The sequence below is a fragment of the Bufo bufo genome, chromosome 5 (genome assembly GCF_905171765.1).
Source record: "Bufo bufo chromosome 5, aBufBuf1.1, whole genome shotgun sequence".
NCBI classification, from domain to species: Eukaryota; Metazoa; Chordata; class Amphibia; order Anura; family Bufonidae; genus Bufo; species Bufo bufo.
This window is the reverse complement of record NC_053393.1, coordinates 556748265-556765299: the sequence shown is the minus strand read 5'-3', so window position 1 is coordinate 556765299 and position 17035 is coordinate 556748265. Positions and strand designations below refer to the sequence as shown.

The following is a 17035-nucleotide window of genomic DNA, read 5'->3' as shown; positions in this document are numbered from 1 at the left end:
CGACGACGCCAAGCCCTAAGGGGGCCAACGCTTCCACACCTACCTCGTCTGCTGTATTGCTGGTCGGAGGACCCGAGGTGCACAGCGGATCCCAGAATCACCAGCCTGTCACTGTGAACGGCCAGACTGTCATCGGATTCCGTGATACCGGTGCAGATGTCACCTTGGTCCGTTCACATCTTGTTACGGAGAAGGATATCCTTCCAGGAAAGTACCTCGCTCTGACCGGAGTTGGGGGCACTCGCACTCATGTGGCCCAAGCCCAAGTCACCATTGATTGGGGAATGGGACGGCAAAAGCGGGTTGTTGGGGTCCTGGATGATATTCCCGTTGCCACAGTGCTTGGCACTGATTTGGGCACCCTTGTTTCCCATTACGAATACCCTGCAAGCGCGCAGGAGGCCCAAGCAGGACTCCCTGACCAAAACCAGGTACTGTACAGCCCTTTGGGGAAACAGGGAGACGGGGACACTTTGCCTGCTATTTCTACTGTCCCTAACGCACCTAGGGAGGTATCAGATTTAAATGTACAAGCAACCGAATGTCATTTGCCTACTTCTGCACCTGTCATTGTTGATCCGAATGCGTGTGTTAGTGTTAGCAATGGTGATATAAATGATGCTGTACCTGTTCTGGCCATTACACGTTCCATGGCCAGCCGCCTGAACTCAGAACCGACCGAAGGGACACCCTCGGGCAATTCTGACCCTCAGGCGGATGACAATGCGAGAACGACCTTCTCATGTGATGATGATGATTGTGTCACTGCGCTGGTAGACGCTTCCAGTATCGCCAATAACCTGGGCTCAGATGGGGCTGCGGGGACAGAACCAGCCGTCCCTCCACCCACCTCTGACCCCAGCATTGAAGGTAACTCTCCACAGCTGACTTCATATGTCACTTGTCAGCTGGAGGAGACCGGTGGCGCTGCATTCGTGCAGGCCTTGAAGGGTGACCCTAGTCTGGAGGCACTTAGGGCCCGAGCCGGCCAGCCTCCAGGTGAGGGCACTCCATATAAAATCTATTGGGAGAACAACCGACTGTACTGTGAAGCTGTACAGCCTGCAAAAGGTGGCGCAGGTGAGAACACGAGACAGCTGGTAGTCCCTAGGGAATTTCGGGCACAGGTGCTCAAAGCAGCCCACGACATTCCCCTTGCAGGACATTTGGGTATCAGAAAGACCCACAAACATGTTCAGAACCATTTTTACTGGCCCACTATGGGAACGGACATAACTAAGTACTGCCCATCGTGTACCACTTGCCAGAGGGTTAAGAAGGCTGGAGGACCCCGCAAAGCTCCTTTGCAGCCACTGCCCATGATCACAGAGCCCTTCCAGAGAGTGGCAGTGGATATAATTGGTCCCCTTCCCATTCCTAGCAGTTCTGGCAAGCGCTACATCTTAACGGTCGTGGACTATGCCACCCGTTATCCAGAGGCGGTAGCACTGTCTTCCCTTAGGTCGGCCACGGTGGCGGACGCCTTGATCGGGATTTTCTCGCGTGTAGGTTTCCCCGCTGAGATGATCTCTGATCAGGGCTCTTGCTTCATGTCGGAGCTAATGGAAGCCCTCTGTGAGAGGATGCAAATCAAGCACACCACTTCCAGTGCGTATCACCCGCAAACCAACGGCCTTTGCGAACGTTTCAACGGAACGTTAAAGCAAATGCTGGCCACGTTCGTGGAATCGCAGGGGAAGGACTGGGAGCAGCACCTGCCTCATTTGCTGTTCGCTTACAGAGAAGTGCCACAGGAGTCCACTGGATTCTCACCATTTGAACTCCTATATGGACGAGACGTCCGAGGGCCCTTAAAACTGATTCGGGAGACCTGGGAGGGAAAAGGTGAACCCTCAGAAGTCTCAGTGGTTGAATATGTCCTAAAATTTCGGGACAAGATGGAGTCCCTCATGACCATAGTGACGGAAAACCTCACAAAGGCACAGGCCAAACAGAAGGCTTGGTATGATCAGCATGCCAGAGAGCGGTCATACCAAGCAGGTCAGAAGGTATACGCCCTACTCCCTGTCAGGCAGAACAAATTGCAGGCTGCCTGGGACGGGCCATACACCATTCTGAAACGGGTGAACCCAGTCACTTACCTCGTGAGTCTCGGGGGTAAGCGACAGAAACTGTTCCACGTGAACATGTTAAAAGCACACGAGGAAAGAGAGCAGTATGTATTAGCAGTGTGTAGCCAGCTAGAACCCGAAGAGCCAGATCCACTGATAGACTTGCTAGCAGAGCTACGAGATGTGACAGATGATTGGAACATCAACCCCCACCTCTCGTACCCACAGAAGCTTCAGCTCACCACTCTCCTGAGTGCGCACAGCGCCACATTCTCAGGCATCCCTGGCCAAACCAACCTAGCAGCTCACCGAGTTGACACGGGAACCCACAAGCCCTTACGGCAGGGCCCCTATCGCACCTCACCCGAAGTGCAGGCTGAGATCAAACGAGAGATTGATGAGATGCTACAGTTAATGGTCATCCAGAAATCCTCTAGTCCATGGGCCGCCCCGGTTGTTTTAGTCCCCAAAAAGGACAAGACAACCCGGTTCTGTGTCGACTATCGGAGACTGAATGACATCACCATAACCGATGCGTATCCCATGCCTTGAATTGATGAATTGCTGGATCAGCTGGCGTCCGCCAGCTATCTAACAATCATAGACTTGAGCCGTGGATACTGGCAGATTCCGCTTGCGCCAGAGGCGAGAGCGAAATCCGCATTCATCACCCCTTTTGGCCTCTATGAGTTTACTCGTATGCCCTTTCGGATGAAGAATGCGCCCGCCACCTTTCAGCGGGCCATGAATGAACTGTTGGAAGGAATGCAAGGTTATGCCCTATGTGGCAATGTGAACATTGAGGTGTTGTTTCCCCAGGTTCCAGTCCGGGACTTAGGGCATGCTCATGTCCAGGGATCCTATTTAATCCTGCTAATGGATCCTGGGTGTGTCTCACTCTGGAGAGTGTGCAGACAGAGGCCTGGTGAGGCTCTGTCAGTGTGGTCTCAGCTAGGCAAGGCTGAGGGGCCACGAGGCTATGCAATAGCCTGGACTTTGGGGGACTCAGCGACACCCAGGAACAAGCATTGAAAGGTCAGAGTCAGGAGGACTGCTAGACCACAACCCCCTCCAAAGGTACTGCATTTGTTACAGCCTGAGGGCTGGTGGACTGTATGTCTGGGGTAAGCCGCACCTGGTTCCATGTGTGAACGCTATCGTATAGCCGAGTTAGGGATACGATGTTTATTATGTTTAGGTAGAGCCCAGACGGGCAGGCTTTTGTTTTATGCCATGTTGTGTATGAAGAGTGTAAAATAAATTGCACTGTTTGGACCTGAAACCCAGTGGTTATGAAGATCCTTGTGAGAATGACCCCCGAATGAGAGGCGATCCCTTACATATGGTGGAGGATGCGGGCAATAACAGCAGGTTGCTAGGGGCAACGACCTGACGCGGAAAAGAGAAGGTGCTGCTGAATGTTGCCAAGGAATTGCTGTGTTTCTGTGCCGTGACAGTTAGCAACTTTGGGAGTGAGGCTACCATGTCAAGACCCAGCAAAACTAAAGTGGTTACTAGTAGCGAGTCTAGCGACCAGATGACAGTTATATCTGACGAGACGAGAGTTCAGTCGGGTGACAGCCTAGTGTCTGAAGCTCATATCCTGACAGTTGTAGATGACCTGACAGGACAGTACAGCTACAAACTTGAAGATGTTTTCTCTCGCTCCGCACAGTCGCTAGATACACTAGAAATGGGGCTAGCGGTTCTCGCAGAGCAACTGCAGGAGTCTCCAGAGGAGTCACAGAAAGAGATGAATGAACTGAAGGAACTAGAGTCACTAATAGAAGCGAGCGGGGGCAAGCCAGCTCTGCTGACGGAGCTTCGCAAAGACAAGAAGAAAAGGCCTAAGCGTCTGCAAGAGCCAGCGAAGTCAAACAGAGAGTCTGTCGTTTGCATAAAAATATATTCTGAAGGGAGTTCCAGAAGCCGAGATCGAAATTCTAAGAGTAAAGGAAAAAGAAATGTACGATCTGCTGTTAAAATAAAGAGACAAAAAGAGGCGAGTCATAAGAAGCGTGCTCGGCTGAAGCAGCTGTGTAAGTCAAAGAGCGAGAAAGATAAAAAATAAAAAGAGAGGGTCTGCCTGTCACATGGACATGGGAACATTGTAGACAATGTCTCTTGGGCAAGATGTCAGTGTGGGTAACAAACCAAGCACTGATGGCATGGGTCTGGCAAAATAAAGGGAAGCCTCTGACCCTGACCACATCTTCCAGGGGGAAGGTTGAGCCAGGCGATGGCAAGAAAATGCGGATGCCCTGTCACGAGCATCCAGTTGGTACATGTGTTCACCCCCACAGGTTTGAACAGAGGGGGGGGATATGTGGCAATGTGAACATTGAGGTGTTGTTTCCCCAGGTTCCAGTCCGGGACTTAGGGCATGCTCATGTCCAGGGATCCTATTTAATCCTGCTAATGGATCCTGGGTGTGTCTCACTCTGGAGAGTGTGCAGACAGAGGCCTGGTGAGGCTCTGTCAGTGTGGTCTCAGCTAGGCAAGGCTGAGGGGCCACGAGGCTATGCAATAGCCTGGACTTTGGGGGACTCAGCGACACCCAGGAACAAGCATTGAAAGGTCAGAGTCAGGAGGACTGCTAGACCACAACCCCCTCCAAAGGTACTGCATTTGTTACAGCCTGAGGGCTGGTGGACTGTATGTCTGGGGTAAGCCGCACCTGGTTCCATGTGTGAACGCTATCGTATAGCCGAGTTAGGGATACGATGTTTATTATGTTTAGGTAGAGCCCAGACGGGCAGGCTTTTGTTTTATGCCATGTTGTGTATGAAGAGTGTAAAATAAATTGCACTGTTTGGACCTGAAACCCAGTGGTTATGAAGATCCTTGTGAGAATGACCCCCGAATGAGAGGCGATCCCTTACACCTAGCATATCTGGACGATATAGCCATATATAGTCCAACCTGGGAAGATCACCTTAACCATCTGTCACAGGTATTGGGAAGACTGTCCGCTGCCAATCTGACCGTTAAGCCCAACAAATGTCAGATTGCCATGACAGAGGTTCAGTACTTAGGACACAGAGTAGGCAGCCAGACCCTGAAACCTCAGATAGGGAAGGTCGATGCCATTGTAGCATGGCCACGGCCTAACACCAAAAAACAAATACAGGCATTTCTGGGAACGGCAGGGTACTGTAGGAAGTTTGTTCCATCCTATAGTACTCTGGCTAAACCACTGACCGATGCAACGGGCAAAAAACAACCCAACACGGTCACATGGAACTCGGAACTAGAACAGGCATTTCGGGCCCTGAAGGAAGCGCTAGCTAGTGCTCCTGTCCTTCAAGCTCCCGACTTCTCCCGTCAGTTCCTAGTACAAACTGACGCCTCAGACCACGGTCTGGGAGCCGTCCTTAGTCAGGTGGACGCAACCGGGAATGAGCACCCTGTCCTCTACCTGAGCCGAAAACTACTTCCGCGGGAAACCGCATACTGCACCACTGAGAAAGAGTGCCTAGCGATCGTATGGGCCCTACAGAAACTACAATCGTACCTATATGGACGATCCTTCATGGTCATCACAGATCACAACCCTCTCAGCTGGCTGAAACGTACTTCTGGTACCAACGGAAAACTTCTCCGCTGGAGCCTAGCGCTCCAACAGTACGATTTCACGATTCAGCACAAACCGGGAAGTCGCCATCAGAATGCGGACGGACTTTCCCGCTGTAACGAGCTCAAATAGGGAGTTGGGATTGCTTCAGTCCCAGTCTTGCTGACCACTCCTTCCCCAATCTTCCAAAGGGGGGAGGTGTGACGCTTTGCGATACTAGGAAATCGCAAATGCGCCATATCAACATAGAAATATATAAACATAGAATGTGTTGGCAGATAAGAATCATTTGGCCCATCTAGTCTGCACAATATACTGAATACTATGGATAGCCCCCTATCCTATCTTATTTCGCAATCACAAAGACAAAAGAGCCTTCACTAAAAATCTTCTCTTTTCACTAAAGGAGTAATTCACAGAGCAGAGGTGCCATTATCACCACCTTGTGACAAACCTTTCCTGCCCAGGCCAAGTTGAGTAGCCATCAATCTAGTTCTCTTATGACAGAACCTCATAAACCTGGTCTTTCTGCAGCCATAGTGTCTCCAATACCAGCAGGGGTCTCACACCTTTAGCCTGGGCAGCGAGCTTCAGAAGAAAAGGACAGATCCTTATCACACAGCTGGTTGGTACAGGAAGGAAGATGACCTGAAAGTCCCCTTCAATCCATAAGTTTCATATTTTTCCCATATTTTCCTAATATTTCATGGGTTATGGAAATGTGAAAGGAACCATCTTTTCAGAGATGGTTTTGGTTCTTCTAACCCACCTTCCAGGAAACCCGCGGGCAAATCAGAGATTCCCGCTCTGAGATATAAAGGTTCTCAGGCACCCTGTATTATCTTTTAGTCGTATTTGTTATCAGATGATGCGTAAAATTGTACTGATTATCAAAATCAACTCTATTTCTTGATTGGACTTACGGGATATGGAGAAATGGGCAAAGCAAAGATTCTGCCAGAATTTCTCCCTATGGGGCAAAGGACTGCCCCTGTTCCAATTACACAAGGCTGGACCTGAACGTGTCATAACCACTCCCCGCTTCAGAGTGGGTAAAAACAGTGTCACACTCAGGTCCTTCGTCCTTCTTCTACCATCTGACGTCGACGAACATCACGACCGCCCGCTGGACACGGGCACACCCCACCATCTTGGATTATTCTACAAAGACTTTGCCTTTTACTGGACACTACCACGGTAATTCTGAACTTACAGACATTCTATTCCCTTCCACCTCTTACCTATTTCTATCCAAACCAATCTGTCCAACTGGCAGGTAGATTTATCTGTCAGGTTTAATGTATATATTTTTGTGTATAGTTTTAGAATAAAAACTAACGATTTCATCGTTCCAGTTTTGCCCTTGTTACTTGATGACCTGTCTATGCTAAGAACTCTGTCCTCAGAAGACATACTACCAAATTATTTTATTTTTTATAAATTGTTAATTTACTAGCTAGGTTGCAAATAACCGTTTCGTCCCTTTAGGATTAGCTAGCCGGGGTCTCTTCGCCCCAATTCAATACGAAGAGTGGTGGCAGCAAATTAAGTTGATTTCCAGCGTGAAATCAGTAATTTTATTTTTACCGATTGTACATACAATCGTGATTGGATCCTGTCTGGGCCCACCAACCAATCTTAAACGTCTTCTGTGCTCACAGTGGATTCGCCTCCAGAAGTCTCTAGTGGACGAGACCTGTATGGCAACTGTGGCTTAGTACGACGGGATTGGCGGGTGGTTGTCACACCGTCTAATTCAGACTTGTCGTTGCGCCAGTTGTCAGCTTTTTTTTTTATTTTTTATTTTTTTTATTTGGGAACATATTTATTATTAAGTAATATTTTTTTTTTTTTTTTTTTTTAATATTTTTATTTTCCAAATCATAGTGATTTGGAAAATAAAAAAAAAAAAATAAAAAAAAAAATAGTTAGTACATAAGACAGTAATGATCATAACGGTATGCCTGACATGGCAAACATAAACATCCTTACAAAAAGAAAATTTCTATACAACATCCCAAGGACACCCTCACGACAATAAATATTAATAACTATATCCACCCCCCCCCCCCCATTGGCTGCCGTCCACTCCATCATTTAATGTTTACAATAATAACAATTTATGGCTATGTAGATCTGCGTGCAATTCTCCGTTTCCTTTCAATGTCCTCATAAACTCTAATTTTCTGAAGATATGCACCCCATTCCCTTATTGAGGGCGGGGAGACAGAGCCCCAATACTTCATCAATATAGCTTTAGCGACCATCAAACCCCGCATCCAAATCCGTTTGACCTGGGCCGGGACTTCCCCTTCTAACCCACATTCTCCAAAGAGCATTATCAGAATCCCTGGGTTATAATTCATTGAGCTCTCCCTTTGTAGGGTAGCGAAAACCTCATCCCAGTAACTTCTTATTTTGCTGCAGCTCCAAAGCAAGTGGACATAGTCCGCATTAATATATCCGCATTTGGAGCAGCAGCAATCCCGATCTTTATTTTGGGGAAATTTTCCTTGGATTTTAGGCGTGTAGTAAAGTCTATGAAGGATCTTAAATTGGATTAACCTATGCGCACTGGAAACTGACACCCTTCTCACATTCCTATAAATAGTAGACCACTGTAGTGGGGGGCAATTCAGCTCTTGCTCCCACTTAACAGTGCTTTTGAAAGGTGTTACAGTTGCCAGTGCGATTCGGAGTTTTTCATACAGTCTGGATAACTTCACTTTTTCATACTTCTGAGCCAGTTGTCAGCTTAATTGGTTACTCTGTTTTGCCTCATTTCCTGTAAGAGGGTTTCGAATGTCCGCGTCCTGGATCACGATGTCAGATCTTTTACCCCTAAAGGGGTTTCCTTTAATATCACCCATCGTACTAATACTCACATTCGATCGGTCTCGTATCCCAGGTTTTCTTCTTCCCCATCACTCTGCCCGGTGGCCTGCTTGAAGACGTTGGCGCATCGATCTTCCGCTGTTCCCCATCTTTTTCTCTTCTTCTACCGCCCGTTTGCTCCGGTCACTAGCACCACTCTGGCGCGTTGGGTTAAATGGATCATGACCTTGGCAGGGGGGAACACATCAATTTTTACGGCTCACTCCGTGAAAGGGGCTTCGGCTACCTCTATGGTGATCTCGGGGACGCGGCTGGAGGACATCATGAGGCTACCAGATTGGTCTAGGGTTTCCACGTTTAGGGAGTTCTATTTTCGCCCTCCTCAGCATGCCTTTTCTTTTGTCATGGAGCAGCTTTGAACCAGCAATAGGAGCCTCCGTGTCTTGAAATAAAATTGCATGATTTTCCTATTTTATGACGTAAGGTCATGATTTTATGAAAGACACGGAGGCGAGTATTGCCTCTCCCTTCTACCCGCCCTTTAGTATCTTTTGAGTCCAGGGATTGTGGACACAGGATAGGATTAGATACACACTCACCACACAGTATCACACAGGATAGGATTAGATACACACTCACCACACAGTATCACACAGGATAGGATTAGATACACAGCTCAGCAGACAGTATCACACAGGATAGGATTAGATACACAGCTCAGCAGACAGTATCACACGGTATAGGATTAGATACACAGCTCAGCAGACAGTATCACACAGGATAGGATTAGATACACAGCTCAGCAGACAGTATCACACAGGATAGGATTAGATACACAGCTCAGCAGACAGTATCACACAGGATAGGATTAGATACACAGCTCAGCAGACAGTATCACACAGGATAGGATTAGATACACAGCTCAGCAGACAGTATCACACGGGATAGGATTAGATACACAGCTCAGCAGACAGTATCACACGGGAGAGGATTAGATACACAGCTCAGCAGACAGTATCACACAGGGCAGGATTAGATACACAGCTCAGCAGACAGTATCACACAGGATAGGATTAGATACACAGCTCAGCAGACAGTATCACACGGGATAGGATTAGATACACAGCTCAGCAGACAGTATCACACAGGATAGGATTAGATACACAGCTCAGCAGACAGTATCACACAGGATAGGATTAGATACACAGCTCAGCAGACAGTATCACACAGGATAGGATTAGATACACAGCTCAGCAGACAGTATCACACAGGATAGGATTAGATACACAGCTCAGCAGACAGTATCACACAGGATAGGATTAGATACACAGCTCAGCAGACAGTATCACACAGGATAGGATTAGATACACAGCTCAGCAGACAGTATCACACAGGATAGGATTAGATACACAGCTCAGCAGACAGTATCACACAGGATAGGATTAGATACACAGCTCAGCAGACAGTATCACACAGGATAGGATTAGATACACAGCTCAGCAGACAGTATCACACAGGATAGGATTAGATACACAGCTCAGCAGACAGTATCACACAGGATAGGATTAGATACACAGCTCAGCAGACAGTATCACACAGGATAGGATTAGATACACAGCTCAGCAGACAGTATCACACAGGATAGGATTAGATACACAGCTCAGCAGGACAGTATCACACAGGATAGGATTAGATACACAGCTCAGCAGACAGTATCACACAGGACAGGATTAGATACACAGCTCAGCAGACAGTATCACACAGGATAGGATTAGATACACAGCTCAGCAGACAGTATCACACAGGATAGGATTAGATACACAGCTCAGCAGACAGTATCACACACGATAGGATTAGATACACAGCTCAGCAGACAGTATCACACAGGATATGATTAGATACACAGCTCAGCAGACAGTATCACACAGGATGGGATTAGATACACAGCTCAGCAGACAGTATCACACAGGATAGGATTAGATACACAGCTCAGCAGACAGTATCACACAGGATAGGATTAGATACACAGCTCAGCAGACAGTATCACACACGATAGGATTAGATACACAGCTCAGCAGACAGTATCACACGGGAGAGGATTAGATACACAGCTCAGCAGACAGTATCACACAGGGCAGGATTAGATACACAGCTCAGCAGACAGTATCACACAGGATAGGATTAGATACACAGCTCAGCAGACAGTATCACACGGGATAGGATTAGATACACAGCTCAGCAGACAGTATCACACGGGAGAGGATTAGATACACAGCTCAGCAGACAGTATCACACAGGACAGGATTAGATACACAGCTCAGCAGACAGTATCACACAGGATAGGATTAGATACACAGCTCAGCAGACAGTATCACACAGGATAGGATTAGATACACAGCTCAGCAGACAGTATCACACAGGATAGGATTAGATACACAGCTCAGCAGACAGTATCACACAGGATAGGATTAGATACACAGCTCAGCAGACAGTATCACACAGGATAGGATTAGATACACAGCTCAGCAGACAGTATCACACAGGATAGGATTAGATACACAGCTCAGCAGACAGTATCACACAGGATAGGATTAGATACACAGCTCAGCAGACAGTATCACACAGGATAGGATTAGATACACAGCTCAGCAGACAGTATCACACAGGATAGGATTAGATACACAGCTCAGCAGACAGTATCACACAGGATAGGATTAGATACACAGCTCAGCAGACAGTATCACACAGGATAGGATTAGATACACAGCTCAGCAGGACAGTATCACACAGGATAGGATTAGATACACAGCTCAGCAGACAGTATCACACAGGATAGGATTAGATACACAGCTCAGCAGACAGTATCACACAGGAGAGGATTAGATACACAGCTCAGCAGACAGTATCACACAGGAGAGGATTAGATACACAGCTCAGCAGACAGTATCACACAGGATAGGATTAGATACACAGCTCAGCAGACAGTATCACACAGGATAGGATTAGATACACAGCTCAGCAGACAGTATCACACAGGATAGGATTAGATACACAGCTCAGCAGACAGTATCACACAGGATAGGATTAGATACACAGCTCAGCAGACAGTATCACACAGGATAGGATTAGATACACAGCTCAGCAGACAGTATCACACAGGATAGGATTAGATACACAGCTCAGCAGACAGTATCACACAGGATAGGATTAGATACACAGCTCAGCAGACAGTATCACACAGGAGAGGATTAGATACACAGCTCAGCAGACAGTATCACACAGGATAGGATTAGATACACAGCTCAGCAGACAGTATCACACAGGATAGGATTAGATACACAGCTCAGCAGACAGTATCACACAGGATAGGATTAGATACACAGCTCAGCAGACAGTATCACACAGGATAGGATTAGATACACAGCTCAGCAGACAGTATCACACAGGATAGGATTAGATACACAGCTCAGCAGACAGTATCACACAGGATAGGATTAGATACACAGCTCAGCAGACAGTATCACACAGGATAGGATTAGATACACAGCTCAGCAGACAGTATCACACGGGAGAGGATTAGATACACAGCTCAGCAGACAGTATCACACAGGAGAGGATTAGATACACAGCTCAGCAGACAGTATCACACAGGATAGGATTAGATACACAGCTCAGCAGACAGTATCACACAGGATAGGATTAGATACACAGCTCAGCAGACAGTATCACACAGGATAGGATTAGATACACAGCTCAGCAGACAGTATCACACAGGATAGGATTAGATACACAGCTCAGCAGACAGTATCACACAGGATAGGATTAGATACACAGCTCAGCAGACAGTATCACACAGGATAGGATTAGATACACAGCTCAGCAGACAGTATCACACAGGATAGGATTAGATACACAGCTCAGCAGACAGTATCACACAGGACAGGATTAGATACACAGCTCAGCAGACAGTATCACACAGGAGAGGATTAGATACACAGCTCAGCAGACAGTATCACACAGGATAGGATTAGATACACAGCTCAGCAGACAGTATCACACAGGATAGGATTAGATACACAGCTCAGCAGACAGTATCACACAGGAGAGGATTAGATACACAGCTCAGCAGGCAGTATCACACAGGATAGGATTAGATACACAGCTCAGCAGACAGTATCACACAGGATAGGATTAGATACACAGCTCAGCAGACAGTATCACACAGGATAGGATTAGATACACAGCTCAGCAGACAGTATCACACAGGATAGGATTAGATACACAGCTCAGCAGACAGTATCACACAAGAGAAGCTGTGATCCAGGCTCAGCAGGCTGTATCTCACATGAGAGGCTTAGATACGGCTGTGCTGGCCGCTCCCAGTGTTTGGGGCTCTGGAGATGGTGAGGGAAGCGCCTGTGGCCCTCAGTGATGTGAGGAGAGGAGCAGGAGCCATGTCTGGGTGTACTAACATGGCCGCCGGAGGTGTAGGGGGCGGGGCTAGTGCTGACTGACCAGTGTGCCGGACGTCACACCGCAAAGCATGCTGGGAGAGTTGGCCTAGAATAATGTCCTAGATGTCATCCTACCATATTAAATTACTGATGGATTGGTAAGTATATATATATATTTTTATTTTATTTATTTATTATTATTGTCCATTTCTTTTTTATATTTATCATTTGCCTGCATGCGGTTCTTCTAAATTCTTTGTCACGAGTGTTGACCTCAAATATCTGTAGTGGATTTTAGTTCATGTGACAGGTTCTGTAAATCCTTGGTTTAACCCCTTACTTTTGCTCCTATCTTGGTTGGATAGATAATATTCTATTTTGTAATTATTTATTCAGAGGTTTCCAGAATCTCTCTTCAGAGGAACGAAGCATATGTGAAGCCCTCATTGAGACCATGAGGGGCTAGACAACCCAGACGGTACATCCAGCGGGTTTCCTCCTGTTGTAATCTCTTTTGTCCAGGTTCCACATTCTGGGGCCTAACTTTACTTTTTGGATACCCTAAATTTTTAAGGTCTGGGTATTCCCTTTATGTTGGGTTTGTATATGTCTTGAGAGGGTGTATCACCGTCGTATTGATTGTACTGAGGTGTTTAGAGATGTGTCTCCTCAGTTCCTGTGTTGTCTTGCCCACATAGATTTTGGGGCAACCACATTGTATGGCATACACTACTCCCCTAGATTTGCAATAAATATATTTTTTAATCTGATATTCTTTTTTTTTTATTGTCAACCGGGTTGATGAATTCTTTTTTTGCTATTATTTTTCCGCAGAATGTGCAATCGCCACACGGATAGGATCCCACCGTACTCAGCCAGGTGGGTTTATTTTGCTTGTCACCCAGCGTAAAGTGGCTATGCACGAGTTTGTCCTTAATATTATGCCCCCTTCTGTATGTGATAGCTGGATTCGGGGTGATGATCTCTTTAGGGCTCTTTCACACTTGCGTTGTCCGGATCCGTCGTGTACTCCATTTGCCGGAATTACACGCCGGATCCGGAAAAACGCAAGTGAACTGAAAGCATTTGAAGACGGACTCGTCTTCAAAATGCGTTCAGTGTTACTATGGCAGCCAGGACGCTATTAAAGTCCTGGCTGCCATAGTAGTAGTGGGGAGCGGGGGTGCAGTATACTTACAGTCCGCGCGGCTCCCGGGGCGCTCCAGAATGACGTCAGAGCGCCCCATGCGCATGGATGACGTGCCATGTGATCACGTCATCCATGAGCGTGGGGCGCCCTGACGTCACTCTGGAGCGCCCGGGAGCCGCACGGACGGTAAGTATACCGCTCCCCTGCTCCCCACTACACTTTACCATGGCAAACAGGACTTTAGCGTCCCGGCAGCCATGGTAACCATTCAGAAAAAGCTAAATGTCGGATCCGGTAATGCGCCGAAACGACGTTTAGCTTAAGGCCAGATCGGATTAATGCCTTTCAATTGGTATTAATTCCGGATCCGGCCTTGCGGCAAGTCTTCAGGATTTTTGGCCGGAGCAATAAGCGCAGCATGCTGCGGTATTTTCTCCGGCCAAAAAACGTTCCGGTCCTGAACTGAAGACATCCTGATGCATCCTGAACGGATTTCTCTCCATTCAGAATGCATTAGGATAATCCTGATCAGGATTCTTCCAGCATAGAGCCCCGACGACGGAACTCTATGCCGGAAGAAAAGAACAACGCAAGTGTGAGAGAGCCTAAGTTCATCATCTGCTAGTAAGTAGTATGTGCCAATGCCGTCTTAATATACTTCAAATTTTCTCATGTTGCCCATCAAAATTTCCTATGCATCGCACTACTTTTTCATTTTTATTTTCTGAATGTTGTTTACTGTCACGAAGCAGAGTAGTTCTGTTACTTTTTTTGACCCAATTATACACGTAATGCAGTGTTTTTTTGGGGTACCCTCGTGATATAAACCTATCATATAGTGTTTTGCACTCTTCCTCAAACCCTTCATTTGTAGAGCAGTTTCTTTTAGCCCGAAGGTATTGTCCGATTGGAATTTACTTAACTTTTTTAAGGGTAGTGGGGTGATAGCTTCCCCAGTGCAATAAATTGTAGAGGTAGGCTTCCTAAATATGGTGGTATTGACACTCCCATTGTTCTCCAGGGTAATCGTAAGGTCCAAGAAGTTTAATGTTTTTTTAATCAATTTCAGCCGTGAATTTTAAACCTAGTAAATTATTGTTAAGTTCCTTGAGGAAGTCAAGAAAATGTGTGACAGTGCTATCCCATAAGATTAAAATGTCGTCTATGAAACGACCCCAGTAAAGTATGTGTTTTGTGAATTCCTGATTTTCCTCTACTGTGCGTTCTTCCCACCACCCTAAAAACTAATTTGCAAAACTGGGTGCACAGATCGTCCCCATTGCTGTCCCGGTGGTCTGTAAATAAAACTTGCCATCAAAAGTAAAATAATTGTGAGTTAGTAAAAAGTGAAGTAATGATAATACAAAATTGTTGTGCTCGTGGTACTGTGTGCCCTTTGTGTTCAAATAATACTTAATTGCTTCTAGGCCCTGATCGTGTTTGATGTTGGTGTAGAGGGCCTCTACGTCCAGACTCGCTATCAGGGTGGTCTCATTAACCTGAATATCCTGGATTTTACTCAGTGTGTCCTTAGTGGTAAGACGATAAACCGGTAACAAATGGGGATATCATCTGGTCCACATAGCTGCTGATCCCTTCACACAGGCTCTGATTGCCCGACACTATGGGCCTCCCTGGTATGGGGCCACGTTTTTTATGCACTTTGGGAATGGCATAGAAAGTGGCTATGGTGGTCCCCAATGCACGGGCAACGTCCGTGCGGTGGCCCTCTCTGTGTTCCCTACACAGTAGTAATGCCCTCTCTGTGTTCTCTACACAGTAGTAATGCCCTCTCTGTGTTCCCTACACAGTAGTAATGCCCTCTCTGTGTTCCCTACACAGTAGTAATGCCCTCTCTGTGTTCCCTACACAGTAGTAATGCCCTCTCTGTGTTCCCTACACAGTAGTAATGCCCTCTCTGTGTTCCCTACACAGTAGTAATGCCCTCTCTGTGTTCCCTACACAGTAGTAATGCCGTCTCTGTGTTCCCTACACAGTAGTAATGCCCTCTCTGTGTTCCCTACACAGTAGTAATGCCCTCTCTGTGTTCCCTACACAGTAGTAATGCCCTCTCTGTGTTCCCTACACAGTAGTAATGCCCTCTCTGGGCCCCACTGAGAGTGGTAATGCCCTCTCTGTACCCTCCTGTCACGGCGGAGAGTGGGGAAAACCTCCCACCATGCGGTATCAAAGGGTAAAGGGGATCAGCCTGGCCAAAAGCAGTAATAAGAGAGCAGTTCACCTCCTACCGCGTCCCTAATCCTCTCCCTGACTCCTCACCGTATGAGCGGACCCCGATGGTAGGACAATTCATACTCAGGATACCTAAAGACCCTAAGTCGCCCTGGTAATACCTCACCAAAGAACAGGGAAGAGACGACCTGTTCATCCCAGTAATGGAGGAACAGGAGTCTCTCTCTGAGGCCAGGCTGCCTCAAAGTAGTAATGCCCTCTCTGTGCCCCCCTCAGAGTGGTAAAGCCCTCTCTGTACTCCCTTAACAGTAGTAATGCCCTCTCTGTGCCCCCTTAGAGTAGTAATGCCCTGTCTGTGCTCCCTTAACAGTAGTAATGCTCTCTCTGTGCCCCTTCAGAGTGGTAATGCACCCTCTGTGCCCCCCTGAGAGTAGTATTGCCCTCTCTGTGCCCCTGCACAGTAGTAATATCCTTTCTGTGCTCCCTTAACAGTAGTAATACCCGCTCTGTGCCCCAACACAGTAGTAATGCCCTCTCTGTGCCCCTTGCAGAGTAGTAATGCCCTCTCTGTGCCCCTTGCAGAGTAGTAATGCCCTCTCTGTGCCCCCTTCAGAGTGGTAATGTCCTCTCTGTGCCCCCTTCAGAGTGGTAATGTCCTCTCTGTGCCCTCTCAGAGTGGTAATGCACTCACTGTGCCACCCGAACAGTAGTAATGTCCTCTCTGTGCCCCACAAACAGTGGTAATGCCTTCTCCGTG

General features: G+C 47.2%; 1 protein-coding gene across 3 annotated transcripts in view; it reads left to right on the top strand.

Moving 5' to 3' along the window:
- The first annotated feature begins 13050 nt into the window (after window positions 1-13050).
- Window positions 13051-17035, top strand: part of LOC121000867 (gastrula zinc finger protein XlCGF17.1-like) — a 41810-nt gene continuing 37825 nt past the window's right edge. The window contains exons 1-2 of one of the 3 annotated variants that reach the window (XM_040431607.1): window positions 13054-13093; window positions 13770-13814. The gene's annotated coding sequence lies outside the window, so the exon portion shown is untranslated. Of the gene's footprint in view, window positions 13094-13769; window positions 13815-17035 lie in introns of all 3 variants that reach the window. The other 2 variants (XM_040431606.1, XM_040431608.1) reach the window with 2 other exon arrangements.